Raw genomic sequence first — 16,359 nt, forward strand, 5'->3', positions numbered from 1 at the left:
TTATAGTGTTTATATATTTATCAGTTTTGATGTCTTTTTTTTTAAGACTGGATTTTATTATTTTCATGCTTTTATTCTAAATCACCATAACTACTCATGGTGGTTCCAAAAGTCATAAAATGAAACACAGTGGGCTCTTGGTATCTACCAGGGGTTGGTTCCAGGACCCCTCCATGGATATCAAAATCAGTGGATGCTCAAGTCTTGTTAAATACAATAGCCTAATAAAATGGTGTCCCTTATATAAAATGGCAAAATCAAGCTTTGCTTTTTGGAATTTATATATTTTTTGAATATTTTCAAGCTGTGCATGGTTGAATCTGAGAATGAGGAATCCGTGGTTATGGAAGGCCTGCTTTATGCACCGATGAAAAGAAATCATTCTATAGCACAGCACACATTCTGCATATTACATTCTGTTTAAAAGATCAGATAATAAATGATTGGAAAGATTGTACCATCAGCTGGAAACCTTGGAAAGGCTGCTCTGCAAAATAGTGAGATGCCTTAAGTGGCAGGGGTTACCAATCAGAGGATCTCCAAATATTTTGGACTGCAGCCATAGTATACTTGGTCTTATCCAAAAGGCCAAGAAACTATGGACTGTAGCTTCCATAATCCCTAATAATAGGTCATCATGGGAACTGCAATCTTAACCGTCCAGAGTAGGGGTAGGCAATCCTTTTGAGCCGGGGGCCGGGTTGCTGTCCCTCAGACAACTGGGGGGCAAAGCCAAAAAATAAATAATTAAATGATTTTTTAAAAATTAATTAAATAAATAAACCGGGACAAATGTAGGACAAAATTTTCAAATGGAGGGCACTTTTTAAATAAAAAATGGCAGACACGTGAAAAAATTTGCTGATTTTTTTTTTAAAATGTTAAGATAAATGCATGTTTCTGAAGCTCCCACCATGCCCCTCGCGCGAGACGCCAAAGGCCCCGGCGGCAATCGGCGGCAGGACCGGGCTTGGGCCGGTCCCAAGGCCTTGCCGGGCTGCAGGTTGCCTACCCCTGGTCCAGAGGATGTTGGATTTGCCTACCGCTGCTTTACATATTGACTCAAACTAGTGGTGGATTCAAACTGTTGGTACAAAAGAAGCAGCCCTTCTTTTATAGAGATCATATTAAATTTGCTAAGTCCTGGTCCTCACCTGAAGAATGATGAGGTATGATGCCATCACACTGTGGCTCCTTTAAAGCATAAAGGTATTGGGGAAGACAATCTCTGCTTGAGATGCTGGAAAATGTGTCAGTCAGAGAAAATATACTAAATTGGTTGACACCCCAGCCTCACAAGGCCTCTCTTGCCCATTTTATCACAGCTCCTTTCTGGTTCTCAGCCAGCATCATATTCCATTCCAAGAACTCCTTCCACCATTCATATGATTTTCTGTACATCTTGGCTTTGGGCAATATCTTTCCTCCCAACTTTGTCCCCAAACAAACTTGTGACCTCATCACCACACCCACAAGTTTTCCATTTCTATTACTATTCACGCACGGACCTGCTCATTCATGGGCATAAATGTCTGTCTGTAAGCAGTTCACCCCATGTATCTAATGAAGGAGACTTAGTCTATGAAAGGAACTGTGCTAGTTGTTTATGTCACAACTACTGCCATTACGTTCAGTGATATACAGGAATTATGATTCAAGAGTAACATTAGTACAAAAAACACTCCTAACGAGTCTATATGGTGGTAATTAGGGGGATGACACCATGAGTTACTACACTGAGTGATGCCAACACTAGTTACATTACTGGGGATTTATTATACCCAATATGGACACAAAAGGAGAACAAAATACACAGAAGAGTTTTGAGAATTCATGTGGCCTGGGGGATAGGGAATAAAAAATGAATGACTTTGATATTTCTGGGAAAGTATGACAAGAGATGGGCAGAGAGTGTAATTGTCTTCCTATGTGATAGGAGGACATTACACTTTGGTTTGTGTAAAAACTCTTGGAATCTAAACTCTTGAGTCCACAAAACTCTCTTCCCAGTCAGCCTTCTCTGAGCCTTCCTTTGCCCAGAGAGTAAATGCAATTCCCAAATGAGATGTTCCTGCAGTGTTTACAAAAACACATTAGGAATACATACATCTTAAAAGCAGTAGACACCAACCCCCTCTGCCTTTTTTTTCTTGTGTACACAGCCAAGCAGATTGATTCTAATAAGAAACATCTTGTTATAATTGTCCCTGAAATTATTTTATTAAAGAAACAAGATTTGCTAATCTACTAAATGCCTAGAAGAGTTTCTGATTATCAGCTAATCCGTACTAATCCCTTACAAATTTTAACATGCACCTCATGACAACTCTGGGCAATATTTTCCCATGAAAATCTAATTGTTGCTATGGACAAAGCTGGAAACATGAATGATTCACTCATACAGAAAAATATTTTTTTAAGTTGCCACTAGAATCCTGTTCTCCTTTGCTTTCAGTCTCACCCATGTTGTAATGGACAGCTGCTATGATGTAGGGGTTAGAGTTTCTGGTTCCCTCTGAGCAATAAAGGTCCTGGGCTGAACTTTGGAAAGCCAGTCTTAGCCTGACCTACCTTGCAGGGTGGTTGTCAGAATAAAAATGGGAGAGCCTTACGTGCTATCTCAAATTCACTGGTGAAAAAGCAGACCAAAAATATAGTATTAAGTAATGCATTACTTATGCCAATGTGGCACAGTGGTTTGAGCATTAAACTACAACTCTGGAAAGCAGGGTTCGAATTCCTGCTCAGCTATGGAAACTCACTGGGTGATCTTGGGCAAGTCACACACTCTCCGCCTCACAGGATGGTAATAGCAAACCCCCTCTGAAAAAACTTGGCAAGAAAACCCCATGATAGGCTTGCCTTAGGGCAGGGGTAGGCAACCTGCGGCCCGCGGGCCGGATGCGGCCCGGTGAGGCCTTGGGACCGGCCCCAGCCCGGTCCTGCCGCCGATTGCCGCCGGGGCCTTTAGGGGGCAATTGTCTATAGAAGCCTCAGAAACATGCATTTATATTAACATATTTTTAAAAATCGGCAATTTTTTTTCACGTATCCTCCATTTTTTTAAAAAAAGTGCCTTCCATTTGAAAATTTTGTCCTACATTTGTCCTCGTTTATTTATATATTTATTTTTTATAAAAATTATTTAATTATTTATTTTTTGACTTTGGCCCCCCAGTTGTCTGAGGGACAGCAACCCGGCCCCCGGCTCAAAAAGATTGCCTACCCCTGCCTTAGGGTCACCACAAATTGGAAATGTCTTGAAGGTGCACAACAACAACAAATGCATTAACTACTAGGGCAACTGCTGTATGAAACCTCCATGTTTAGCTACAAATTGCTACTTAATATTAGTTGCTGGAGAATGCCAGGAGGAAGATATAGTTTAATGGAGTTTCTCAAAAGAGAGATACTGAAGGCACAATTTCAAACAGTTCCAGTGAGAAAGAAAAATGGGAGGTGTCTCAAGAAACCAGGATGGATGACTAAGGAACTTTCAACCGAGCTAAGTTTGAAACAGAACATGTATAAGAAATGGAAAAAGGGGGAAATCACAAAAAAGGAATTCAAAGAAATAGCAGGCATGTGTAGGGGTAAAGTCAGAAAAGCTAAAGCGCAGAATGAACTCAGGCTTGCTAGAGAGGTTAAGAACAACAAAAAGGGCTTTTTTGGATATGTCCGCAGCAAAAGGAAGAAGAAGGAAACGGTAGGGCCACTGCATGGAGAAGATGGCGAAATGCTAACAGAAGACAGAGAAAAGGCAGAATTACTCAACACCTTCTTTGCCTCAGTCTTCTCAGAAAAGGCAAAGGGTGCTCAACCTGAAGATAATGGAGCAGAGGACAGAACAGGGGAATTTCAGCACAGAATAAGTAAAGAGATAGTAGAGGAATACCTTGTTAATCTAAATGAATTTAAGACTCCAGGACCAGATGAACTACATCCAAGGGTATTAAAAGAACTGGCAAATGTAATATCGGAGCCATTGGCAATAATCTTTGAGAACTCCTGTAGAACAGGAGAAGTCCCAGCAGACTGGAGGAGGACAAACGTTGTCCCCATCTTCAAAAAGGGGAAAAAAGAGGATCTCAACAATTATCGTCCAGTTAGTCTGACATCAATACCAGGAAAGATTCTAGAGCGGATCATTAAAAAGAGAGTCTGTGAACATCTAGAAGGCAATGCTGTAATCACAAAAAGTCAACATGGGTTTCAGAGAAACAAGTCATGCCAGACAAATCTAATCTCTTTCTTTGATAAAATTACCAGCTTGGTAGATGAAGGGAATGCTGTGGATATAGTATATCTTGATTTCAGTAAGGCCTTTGACAAGGTTTCCCATGATATTCTTGCAAACAAGCTTGTAAAAAGACAAAGTAACTGTTAAATGGATCTGTAATTGGTTGACCGGCCGAACCCAAAGGGTGCTCAACAATGGCTCCTTTTCATCCTGGAGAGAAGTGACCAGTGGGGTCCCACAGGGCTCTGTCCTGGGCCCAGTGTTATTCAACATCTTTATCAATGACCTGGATGACAGAATTGGGAGCATACTTATCAAATTTGCAGATGACACCAAATTAGGAGGAATAGCTAATACTCCAGAGGACAGGATCAACATTCAAAATCATCTGAATAGACTAGAAAGCTGGGCCAAAGCTAACAAAATTAAATTCAACACAGAGAAATGTAAGGTACTGCACTTAGGGCAGAAAAATGAAATGCACAGATATAGGATGGGAGACACATTGCTGAATGAAACTACATGTGAAAGAGATCTAGGAGTCCAAGTAGACCATAAGTTGAACATGAGTCAACAGTGCGATGCGGCAGCTAACAAGGCCAATGCGATTTTAGGCTGCATCAATAAAAGTATAGTGTCTAGATCAAGAGAAGTAATAGTGCCACTGTATTCTGCTCTGGTCAGGCCCCACCTGGAATATTGTGTCTAGTTCTGGGCACCACAATTCAAAAAGGACATTGAGAAACTGGAGTGTGTCCAGAGGAGGGCGACTAAAATGGTGAAGGGTCTGGAATCCATGTCCTATGAGGAACGACTTAGGGAGCTGGGGATGTTCAGCCTGGAGAAGAGAAGGTTAAGAGGTGATATGACTGCCCTGTTTAAATATTTGAAAGGATGTCATATTGAGGAGGGAGCAAGCTTGTTTTCTGCTGCTCCAGAGAACAGGACCTGGAACAATGGATGCAAGCTACAGGAAAAGAGATTCCACCTCAACATTAGGAAGAACTTCCTGACAGTAAGGGCTGTTTAACAGTGAAACAAAGGCGGTTTACAGACCGCCAAATAGTACGTATACAATACATACTAGGGTTAGGAAGGGGCGGTGCTTCCGCACCCCCCTAACCCTAGTACGTATTGAATACGTACAAGATGGCGGCGCCCTGTTCATACGGGCGCCGCCATCTTTACGTACTGGACGCACAGCGTCCAGACGTGTCGCGCCGCTTGTGACGTAGCGAGCGCGCCCCTGGCGCCTCGCTACGTCGCAAACGCGACGGTAAAAGAAGCTCCATTTTGGAGCTTCTTTTTTCGGTCCGCGCGGGAGTCGGGCCGTCTGAAGGCTCCAGCTCCCCCGCGGACCTACTGGCGGCGGCGGCAGACCGCCGCAAAGCGGCGGTCTGTACCCCGCCAAACCCCCTCGGAGTGTGATGGAGTCTCCTTCCTTGGAGGTCTTTAAGCAGCGGCTGGATGACCATCTGCTGGGGATGCTTTGATTTGGATTTCCTGCATGGCAGGGGGTTGGACTGGATGGCCCGTGCGGTCTCTTCCAACTCTATGATTCTATGATTCCTTCATGCCTTTCTATGGACTCCCCAAGTGCATCTGTTCTGCTACTATGAGGATCAAGATGCACACTGCATGCATGAAAACCTTTTTTGGATTATGCCTTTAAAGGTACGTTGATGTGTAGAAATCAACGAGCAAATCTTTCACAGCATGAAGAAAAAAATTCACCTTTTGATGACTACATATAATAATAATAATAATAATAATAATAATAATAAAATTTTATTTATATACTGCCCTGTGGCGAACCAATCCGGGCAGTTTACAACATTAAAATAACATACAGCATAAAAACAATATATTTCCCTCCCCCCTTAAAAAGTTATTAAACTGCATATCTAAATTAAAACCACAATAACTAGTTAGAACAACAATAAATTAAACAAAATAATACCAACCGATAAACCACTGCAACTTCAGTTCTAAAGAAAAGAAAAGGGGGCTTTGGAGACATTACTGAGGAGGGGGGAGATCCTGAGATCCTGAGGCCGCGATATTTCAGTCTGGGAAGGCCTGCCTGAAGAGATCCGTCTTGACAGCCTTTTTGAAGCTGTCCAAAGATGTTAATTGACGGATCTCGTCCGGCAGGTCGTTCCAGAGCCTGGGGGCAACAGCGGAAAAAGCCCTCTGGGAGGTCGCCACAAGCCTCAATTTTTGAGGCTGCAACAAGTTCCTCCCAGAGGACCGGAGGGCGCGGGGAGGATTGTATGGGAAGAGACGGTCTCTGAGATATTCAGCTGTTATATCAGAGATAGGAAATTTATGGCCCTCTAGATGTATATGAAGAGAATCAGTGCAGTGTAGTGGTTCAAGTGCTGGACTAGGACACTGGAAGATCAGGGTTCAAATCCCTGCTCGACTATGGGAACCTACTGGGTGACCTCGGGCAAGTTACACTCTCTGAGCCTCAGAGGAAGGCAATGGCAAACCCTCTCTGAACAAATCTTGCCAAGGAAACCCCATGATAAGATCTAAGGTTGCCATAAGTCACAGAAACGATTTGCAGGCACAATTAGAACAAGATGCATGTGGACTACAGTTCCCATAATCCCTCAATCCTGGCTTTACTGGCTGGGCAAGGACTTTGAAGTAACGTGTTAAATTTAATGTTCATCTTTCTCTATTTCTGTCTTTTGTAATGAGGGCTAGCTGCCTTAATTTTACAGGTCTGAACACAAATGAAGCATGAATTTGGTGTTTGCATAACCATTAACATCAAAATGAGTAACCTCATGTTGCAGGAATGCTACTATTAGTGGGATTTAGGGGGTGGTTTTTGCCCTTTTTAATGAATTCATTTGTTTTTTTTAAAAAATTGAAATAGTGTTAACACTCACACATTAGTCATGTTTTATGTTACTTGTTATAAGTAATGTGTTCCTTGTAAAAATGCACAATGAACAAGTAGCACATTTCTTTGTAACACAAACCTCCAAACCCTAGCTAGGGCTAGTGAGAGCTATACTCCAAGAACCAGGACTTTGGCTTTAAAGCAGTGTTTCTTAAATTACCTGATGTGGGGTGCCTGCAAGATTCCCCTCCTCAAATGTGCCAGGGACTGGCACCATATTTATGCCCATTTACTACAACTGCTTCTTTCATAGAATCAAATATCCAGTTCAAATCTCTGCCATGCAGGAAGATACAATCAGATGACCATCCAGCCTTTTAAAAAGGCCTCCAATGAAGGAGACTCCACCACTCTCTGAAGCAGAGTGTTCCATTGTCAAACAACTCTTACCATCCGGAAGCTCTTCTTAATATTTAGATAGAATTTCTTTTCTTGTAGCTTGAATCAGTTGTTCCATGCTAGTCTTTGGAGCAGCTGAAAACAAGCTTGTTCCACCCTCAACATGACTATGGCCTGTTACAGACTGCCAAAATAAAGCTGCTTCGGGTCTCTTTGGAGGTATGCTGTTTAAATGATGCATGGGTCCTAAGAATCCAAAAGCTGCACCAAAACCGCACTCCAGTGCTTAGGAATGGAGTGTGACTTTTGCGCGACCTCTGGACTCTTAGGATCCATGCATCATTTAAATAGCATACCTCCAAAGAGACCCGAAGCAGCTTTATTTTGGCAGTCTGTAACAAGCCATAGTTTCGGAAATTTAAATGTGGTTATCATGTCACCTCTTAACCTTCTCTTCTCCAGGCTAAATACACCCACCTCCCTAAGAATCTCTTCATAGGACATGGTTTCCAGACCTTTCACTATTTTTGGTCACCCTCCTCTGGACATGTTCCAGCTTGTCAGCATCTTTCTTGAATTGTGGTGCCCAGAACAAGTGGACCCAGTATTCCAGGTGAGGTCTGAAGGTGGAAAATCACTGCAGAGTTGCAGCCGATAGCATGTAAACTGGTGCCAGTCCATGGATCACTACTTTGAGTTGCTCCGCTTTAAAAGAGTAGTTTCAGTAGGCCACTGAATAGTTAGAAATCCCAACAGCTCTTCATCATTTCCTTGGAGTGGTGTGTTTGGTTTGACTATGAGAACACGGCATGAGATTATTTAAAAAGTCTCATCATCAACCTGTTGACAATAACTGTTTCTCTCAATTAGACATAAGCAAGCAGTCCAGTTTCAATCTGCAGTTTCATAAACTCAGCTTGGCCCACACTACCAAGATAGTCTGTCAACTAGATACAAGTTGCCCTCTGTAATCCTCGCTCTGACAAGCAGCTGTGGGAAAAATGTATGGGTTAGAAAAATGCCCATATAAGAATGGTTGCACATTAAATGTGTAAAAACCACTGTGGTCTGCAAAGAAAAATGCACAAAATGGAAGTAAATGTGCAAAAGCAAGGATGGATTGTAAAAAAAAAAAAAAGGTCGCGGACAGGTGAAAATAGACACAGAGATAACATAGCTGTAGACTTCATAGATACCCATATCTGTGCTTTTGATGCAGCCAAGAATGTTAAAATCTGGGTCTTTTTTGTGTATCTTTGAATCCCACTGGTATTTTGATTCTTATGAAGTTATGAGTCCAGAGGGGCTTGCATTTTAATGCATTTTTCTAATATGCCCATTTTAAATGCATTTTACCTATTTTATGTATTTTATCCATTAACTGATGTCTGTGTATGTATATATTTTTCAATTGTGCCCATTTAATCATGTTATTTTAATGTGCAGATAATTTGGGCTGTAGGTTTTTTTTCTCAGAAATGCCTTATAAACCTTGAAAATGTCTGAGTTCCTCTTACAGAAGAAGAATTGTTATTGTTTCTATTCACATTAAATCTCAGGAGGTGAAAAAATGATGGTTTTGATGAGATTGTCAAATCCGATAAAAATCTTTTCATTCCCAGATGAACCATACAACCCAGATGTAGAAGCTTTGATTACTATTCACTGTCCAATTGCAGCAATGGATTATCATATAATGAGCCAACCGCAAAATACAATGTAACGCAGAATATGAGAATGGGGAAAAAAATATTTTTAAAGACTCTGGCTTCCAAAATTCCCTAGTTTAGGAACTTTGAACGTTATAGGCCAAAAAACTAAGGGTAGAAACCTGTTGGGAACTTCCATCTATGTAAGTGGACTTACATGTGTGGGAATTAGAGTTGTGAACTTGTGTAACATCCATGTCCAGTACAGGGATGCTGTTATGTTACTACATAGCAAACCCAGCAATGTGGTCATTGTACATCGGTGTCTGATGCACAATGGGACCAACATACATTGGTCCTGATGTACATTGCATCAATGTACATTGGGCATTCTTGCTGATGTCCCATTGCACATCTTCACAATTCAGTAAAGGGATTTCTTAGTGCCTTTGCTATGTAGTTAAGTATATGTAAAGCTGCTGCTGCTACTACTGCTGTTGTTGTTGTTATGTGCCCTCAAGTCATTTCCATTTTATGGCAACCCTAAGACAAATCTATAATGGGGTTTTCTTGTCAGGTTTATTCAGAGGGGGGTTGCCATTGCCACCCTCTGAAGCTGACAGTGTGACTTGATCAAGGTCTCCCAGTGGACTTACATGGCCAAGTCGGCATTTGAACCCTGGTCTCCAGAGTCCTAGTCCAATGCTCGGACCACTACACCATATTTGCTCTTATATATGTAAAGTTACATAACACCATATAGAATCATAGAGTTGGAAGAGACCACAAGGGCCATCCAGTCCAACCCCCTGCCATGCAGGAAATCTAAATCAAAGCATCCCTGACAGATGGCCATCCAGCCTCTGTTTAAAGACCTCCAAAGAAGGAGACTCCACTACACTCCGAGGGAGTTTGTTCCACTGTTGAACAGCCCTTACTGTCAGGAATTTCCTCCCAATGTTGAGGTGGAATCTCTTTTCCTGTAGCTTGCATCCATTGCTCTGGATCCTAGTCTCTGGAGCAGCAGAAAATGAGATGATATAGGATTCTGATGTAACTTTCCCAACCTCTGTAAAGAGTAATAGTAGATTAGACAGGAGATTAGGTGATCTGAGATTATTTTCACTGCTCCATACATATTACTACTTCAAACCAAAGTTTAGTTTCCATGTCAGAAACAACTGTTTTGATGTTTTCTCAATACATACAGGTAACTACCCAAATCATTTTCTGCTTTACAAATGTTAGAATCAGAGCCAGTGTTTGATTTTATAACCAGTTTTTTCTTTTCTTTTCTTTTCTTTTCTTTTGCCAATTTTAATAGAGAATGTAGGAACCTGCAGATAACTTTGGCAATTTCAGCCATTAGTAAAATGGCATTGTGCTGTCTCTAACATCACAGACATTGTAATTTTTCATAAGGCTCTACTTCAGAGACTTTTATGCTGCTCACATGAATATACCAATTGTATGAGCATCAAACAAGAGAGACGGTGTGGTGTCATGGTTCAAGTGTTGGAATAGTGTACTTGGAGACCAGGGTTCAAATCCCTACTTGGCCATGGAAATCTACTGGGTGATCTTACACTCTGTCAACCTCAGTGGAAGGAAATTACAAACCTTCTCTGAATAAATCTTGCCAAGGAAACCCCATGGTAGGTTCCCCATATGTCAAAAATGGCTTTAAAGCACACAAAAACAACAACAACAACATCAACAAGCAACCTGCAGTAGTTAGAATAGCTGACTGCAGTACTGATTTCACAATGTTCCCATATAAAAACAGTGCACAGTTTTATTGTTATACATCTTTATAACCTGAAAAATTATTCCCTCCTTGAATACTACCTCAAATATTACTGCCAGCTTGAATCAAAGCTACCTTGTGATTAAAGATCAAAAGATTCCTTTCTTCACAATGAACAGATCTTACAATGTAAGAACAGGTGTATAAGAAGTTGCCTTCTAACTCAGTCAAACTATATCATAAACATACCTAGCTCCCTAAGCTATTCCTCATAGGGCATGGTTTCCAGACCTTTCACCATTTTGGCTGTCCTCCTCTGGACAATATCTCTATTAAACAGTGGTGCCAGCTTGTCAGTATCCCTCTTTAAACAGTGGTGCTCAGAACAGGATGCCACTATATTCAAGGTGAGGTTTGAACAAAGCAGAAAAAGGTGGCACTGTTACTTCCCTTAGTCTAGGCATGATACTTCTATTGAGGCAGCCTAGGATCACATTGACTTTTCTAGTTGCCACTTCACTGCTGTGCTGACTCAGTGTTTAACGCCCTCCAACTTGATTAAATTGCTTTTTAACATTTACATGAAACCGCTGGGAGACATCATCCGGAGACATGGGGCGCGGGGTTATCAGTACGCTGATGACACCCAAATAATTTTCTCTATGTCTCCGACTGATGCAGTGACCGGGGATGGCATCTCTCCTCTCGTGGCCTGTCTGGAGTCGGTAATGGGCTGGATGAGGGAAAACAGACTCAGCTTGAATCCAGAGAAAACAGAAGTACTCGTGATAGGTTCTCCTGGCCCAGGGATGGCGGTGGTTCCACCTGTCCTGAATGGGATCATGCTTCCCGTGAAGGACTCTGTACGCAGTCTGGGGGTGCTCCTTGACTCGTCGCTCCACCTTACATCTCAGGTGGATGTGACGGTCAGGAGCACCTGTTATCAGCTTCAGCTGATACGCCAGCTGCATCCCTACCTGAGCCGGGGAGACCTAGAAACAGTGGTACATGCTCTGGTAACCTCTCGGTTGGATTTCTGCAATGCGCTCGACATGGGGCAACCCTTGTACCATACCCGGAAGCTGCAATTAGTGCAAAATACGGCAGCAAGACTGGTCACTAACATACCTAGGACCAGTCATATAACACCGGTCTTAAAAGACCTACATTGGCTGCCTATTCGCTTCCGGGTGCAATACAAGGTGTTGGTTATAACCTATAAAGCCCTAAATGGCTTGGGCCCAGAGTACTTAAAGGACCGCCTCTCTCCATACAATCCGCCCCGCACACTCAGATCCACCGGGCAGCACTTGTTAAGAGTTCCAGAGGCTAGATTAGTTAATACCACCAGAAGGGCCTTTTCCACCTCGGCCCCTACCCTCTGGAACTCGCTGCCCATTGAGCTCCGTTCAGCAACCTCCCTGGCCCAATTTAAGAAGGGGCTGAAAACGTTCTTCTTCAAGCAGGCTTACCCCTGATTCTTTGCCCTGAGAGCCCCCCCCCCCCCCGTTAGTAGTTTGTGATTTGGCACAAGTTCTTTTATTGTTTTAATTGCATTGTTTTTAATCTATATTGGATGTATGTTGTTATTGTTGTTAACCGCCCTGATGTTTCAAAGGGCGGTATATAAATAAAGTTTTTATTATATTTATTTTATAATAATAATAATAACAACAACAACAACAACCTTCCTAATGTCTGTGGATGTTAAAGCAGAGGGAGAATGAATATGAATGTTTTCTTAATGTTTCAGGAGTCCTCCTGATGTCTATGGACCTTTTGTATTTGCTATTTCTTTGGTATTTCAATAATATATGACCTTGGGCAAGTCACTTGCTCTCAGCCTCAGGGGAAGTCCATGGCAAACCTCCTCTACACAATCTTCCCAAGAGATCCCATGACAGGGTCACCATAAATTGGAAGCTACTTGAAAGCACACAACAACATCAACAACAGCGAAGGATATACCTATGTAGTGTAAGCAATACTATAAATTTGTGGTGTAAGAAGAATTAATATAACACAACATTTATGGATCACACATTATTCTTTCATCCAGTATGGCAAGATCACTCCATAGTCCACATGCTTTTCCATTGAGTGTCTGTTGCTCGCTATAGCTCTTCAGACCTTTGTGTTAACTCCACAGAGCAAAGTCCCTTATCTAAAAACACAGCACTAAACAAGCCTAAAGCTCTTGACCTCGTGAATTAAAATGTGACAGGAACATCTTGAAAATCTTATTGAAAGCATCTGGTGGTTTAAAGGAGCTAATTAAATTCGTCAGCACATATAGGATCAGCATTTTCCTGGTTTAAGGGGTCAAAGGAGAAAGTGCAATCAGGATCCCTAAACAACTGACTAATGAGAGTCCATCAAATCTAAGGCTTCATGGGAGTTAACAGCTTTGAAATATAATTATAGGGGTGACTGTCACAGGTACGGAGCGGGGAGATGATTGGTATATTGAGGGCCCTGTTGTTCAGTCTCTCATCATCTATGTATGCACTATGTAGTAGGGATAGAGAAATCTGTCAGTTTTGATTTCTCATGTTTCCCCGCCTTAAGTTGGGTTCATGCTAAGAACGTCGTTCAGTTTTACATTCGGTTCATCTCAAACTTTAAGGGTTTTTTTTTAAGTCCCTCAAAATTGGCACAAAATGTATTTCTTCATACGAATGCATTTTGTATGCACTTAGCATGGATTCTTTATCCATGCTACATGTATTTAATGGGACTTGAGCATCCATGGATTTTGGTACCCACAGGGGGTCCTGGAACAAACCCCCAGCAGATACCAAGGGCCCATTGTACACATTTTTCCTATGATAATCCATTTTAATGTCATTTTCACTGCTATATGGATTATCCCCGTTGTTGTTGTTGTTGATGATGATGATGTTGTTGTGTGCTTTCCTTTCCAACTTATGGTGACCCTATGAAGGGATTTTCTTGGCAAGATTTGTTCAGAGAGTTTTCCATTGCCTTCCTCTGAACCTGAGAGAATGTGACTTGCCCGAACTCACCCAGTGAATTTACATGGCCAAGCCAGGATTTGAACTCTGGTCTCCAGAGCTGTAGTCCCATATTCAAACCACTATGCTGGCTCTATGTCTTTTTGCTTGTGTTTTGACATTAGAGCACTTATTACAGAATTCAGAGAATTGCAAACTCCACAAGAGTTTTGGTTCACACACTGGTGGAAAAATGAAAAGTATTTGCCCATAGAGTTCTACTACATCCGGTTCTCATGCCCTTGGTTTTCTTTTCTTTTTTAATTTTTATTAAATATCTTGCATATATATCCACCAAATACTTCAATCTTTACATTATCAAAATATTTAGTTGTCCATGTTAACTAATATAATGCATCATCTAATATAACACTAATTGTTTGTTGTATAAAATATATAGTTCTATAAAAAGTATAAAATATTATTGTAATCTATATTTCTAATACCTGCATATTGTTTTCTCCTTCATTCCTTTTTCTTGATTTCCTTATCATATCCTTATCTTCTAAACCTTATCCTTCCTTTTCTTCATCCTGTACCTTTTCCTTGTTTTTTCCTTCTGTATAATGTTCAATGTCCATCCTTTGACTTTCTTACCCAATTCCCTTTCCATACTTCCCCCCTTCCCTTTTCCCCTTTCCTTTGTTATTCCTCTTAATCCTTAACCCTTCTCCTTCATCTTTTCCCTCTTTTCCCATGCCCTTGATTTCCCAGTCCTATCTTCCCATACAGTGGCATCACTTGCTAAGGTGTCACCTGGTGCGGAGGGTGTCACCTGTAAAGGGTGCATGTTCACTCCTCTTGCTGTTCCATCATTGGGCATCCTCCCCAGGGAAGGTGCTCCATTGAAAGAACATACATTTTAGCAGTGTCTGATGTTCCATGATGACCCAACTTTGCTAGCTGATGCGCAAGTGGAACAAGCAGCCATGGATGGAGGCTTGTAAGGTATTTCAACTACACTCAATGTGTCAACTGCTCTGTCCTAGTCCTCATTCCCACTACAAAATAAATCATTTTTAGTCCAACCAATGAAGCAGTTTAGCACTGAATAGACTTTCACACTATTCAAGCGATGATCGAACCTACCCATTTCAATTTATCCCACATTGTGTTCACATTCAGCAATGGATTGATTCAACATGGAGTCGTCACACAGGGACTGCACCACAGGAACCAAATCAAATAGACAGCGCGTTTACACTTACACTGAATCAATTCATTTCCAAAGGAGCAGTGAATTCCGCAGATCTGGAAGAACCAATTTAAATTGCTTTAGCACTGTGCCCCCTTGCCAAACCGCATCAGAAATTCGGCGCAAGTGCATACAAGGGCCATTTAAACCAGATCGGTTTGAAAATGATTTATTATGTAGTGGGAATGAGGCCCTAGGAATATATATTGGTATATTGGTTCAAGGGACAATGTTATATCATTCTTAACACAGCTGTGCTGGTCGTTTCCAGTTAGTTTTAATTTCTTTGTTCCCCCACTTCCATGCCTTGGGACATGTCCCTCTGGTTCAGACTGTGGCCTAAATCCTGACTTGAGTAGAGCCATTTAATCAGTTGGATTTACCCTTGTGTTGACGCACCAACACAACAACATTAGGAAGACCTCCTGACAGTAAGAGCTAACTGGAATAACTGGATTATTTCCACAGTGTGCTTTGGACCCATGAGGAGACAAGCCACTTGGGACAAGCCCAGTAGCCTGTGACCAGTAAGAATCATAACCATACACTAAAGAACCAAACAGAAAGCTAGTGTGGTGTAGTGGTCTGAGTGTTGCACAACAGTCTTGGAGACCAGGGTTCAAATCCCCATTTGGCCATAGAAACCCACTGGGTGATCTTGGGTGAATCACACTCTCTCAACCTCAGAGGAAGCGAAAAGCAAATCTCCTCTGAACAAATCTTGCCAAGAAAACCTCGTGATAGGTTCACCTTAGGATCGACATAAGTTGGAAATGACTTGAAGGCACACAACAGCAGCAACAATAGAACCAAACTGAGTCATCCTTCTCTTCTACGAATTAACTTCAGTGATGGATTTGTAAATTTCACTTCTCTTCCCTCTCACTCCATTAGGGTAGGGGGTTGGAGTTTCACACAGTAAAGCTACATTAATGCAATCCTTCTTTACTTGTTTTCCAATTAGCCTAATTGAATTCAGATTGCTTAAAAGTGGGCACCCGAGACGTTTATCTTGATGGGATGACTGCTCTGAGCTCCAGCGATCCTATTAGCTGTAAGAAGAATGAAAATCCCAGGTTGTGTTGCTCCTTCTGTAACACCACCAACAACAGTAACAGCCACAACTCCCACGTGACAAGATCCAGGTAGTAAGCGGCTCCTCATCTTCTGAGCTCTGCCACACACTTGGCATGGAAATTGTTTGCTATAAGGACACCGGTGGATACATTTTGCATGAAACCGTGTGCAATAAAGGCTT

Source organism: Sceloporus undulatus, chromosome 2 (genome assembly GCF_019175285.1).
Source record: "Sceloporus undulatus isolate JIND9_A2432 ecotype Alabama chromosome 2, SceUnd_v1.1, whole genome shotgun sequence".
In the NCBI taxonomy this organism is placed as follows: Eukaryota; Metazoa; Chordata; class Lepidosauria; order Squamata; family Phrynosomatidae; genus Sceloporus; species Sceloporus undulatus.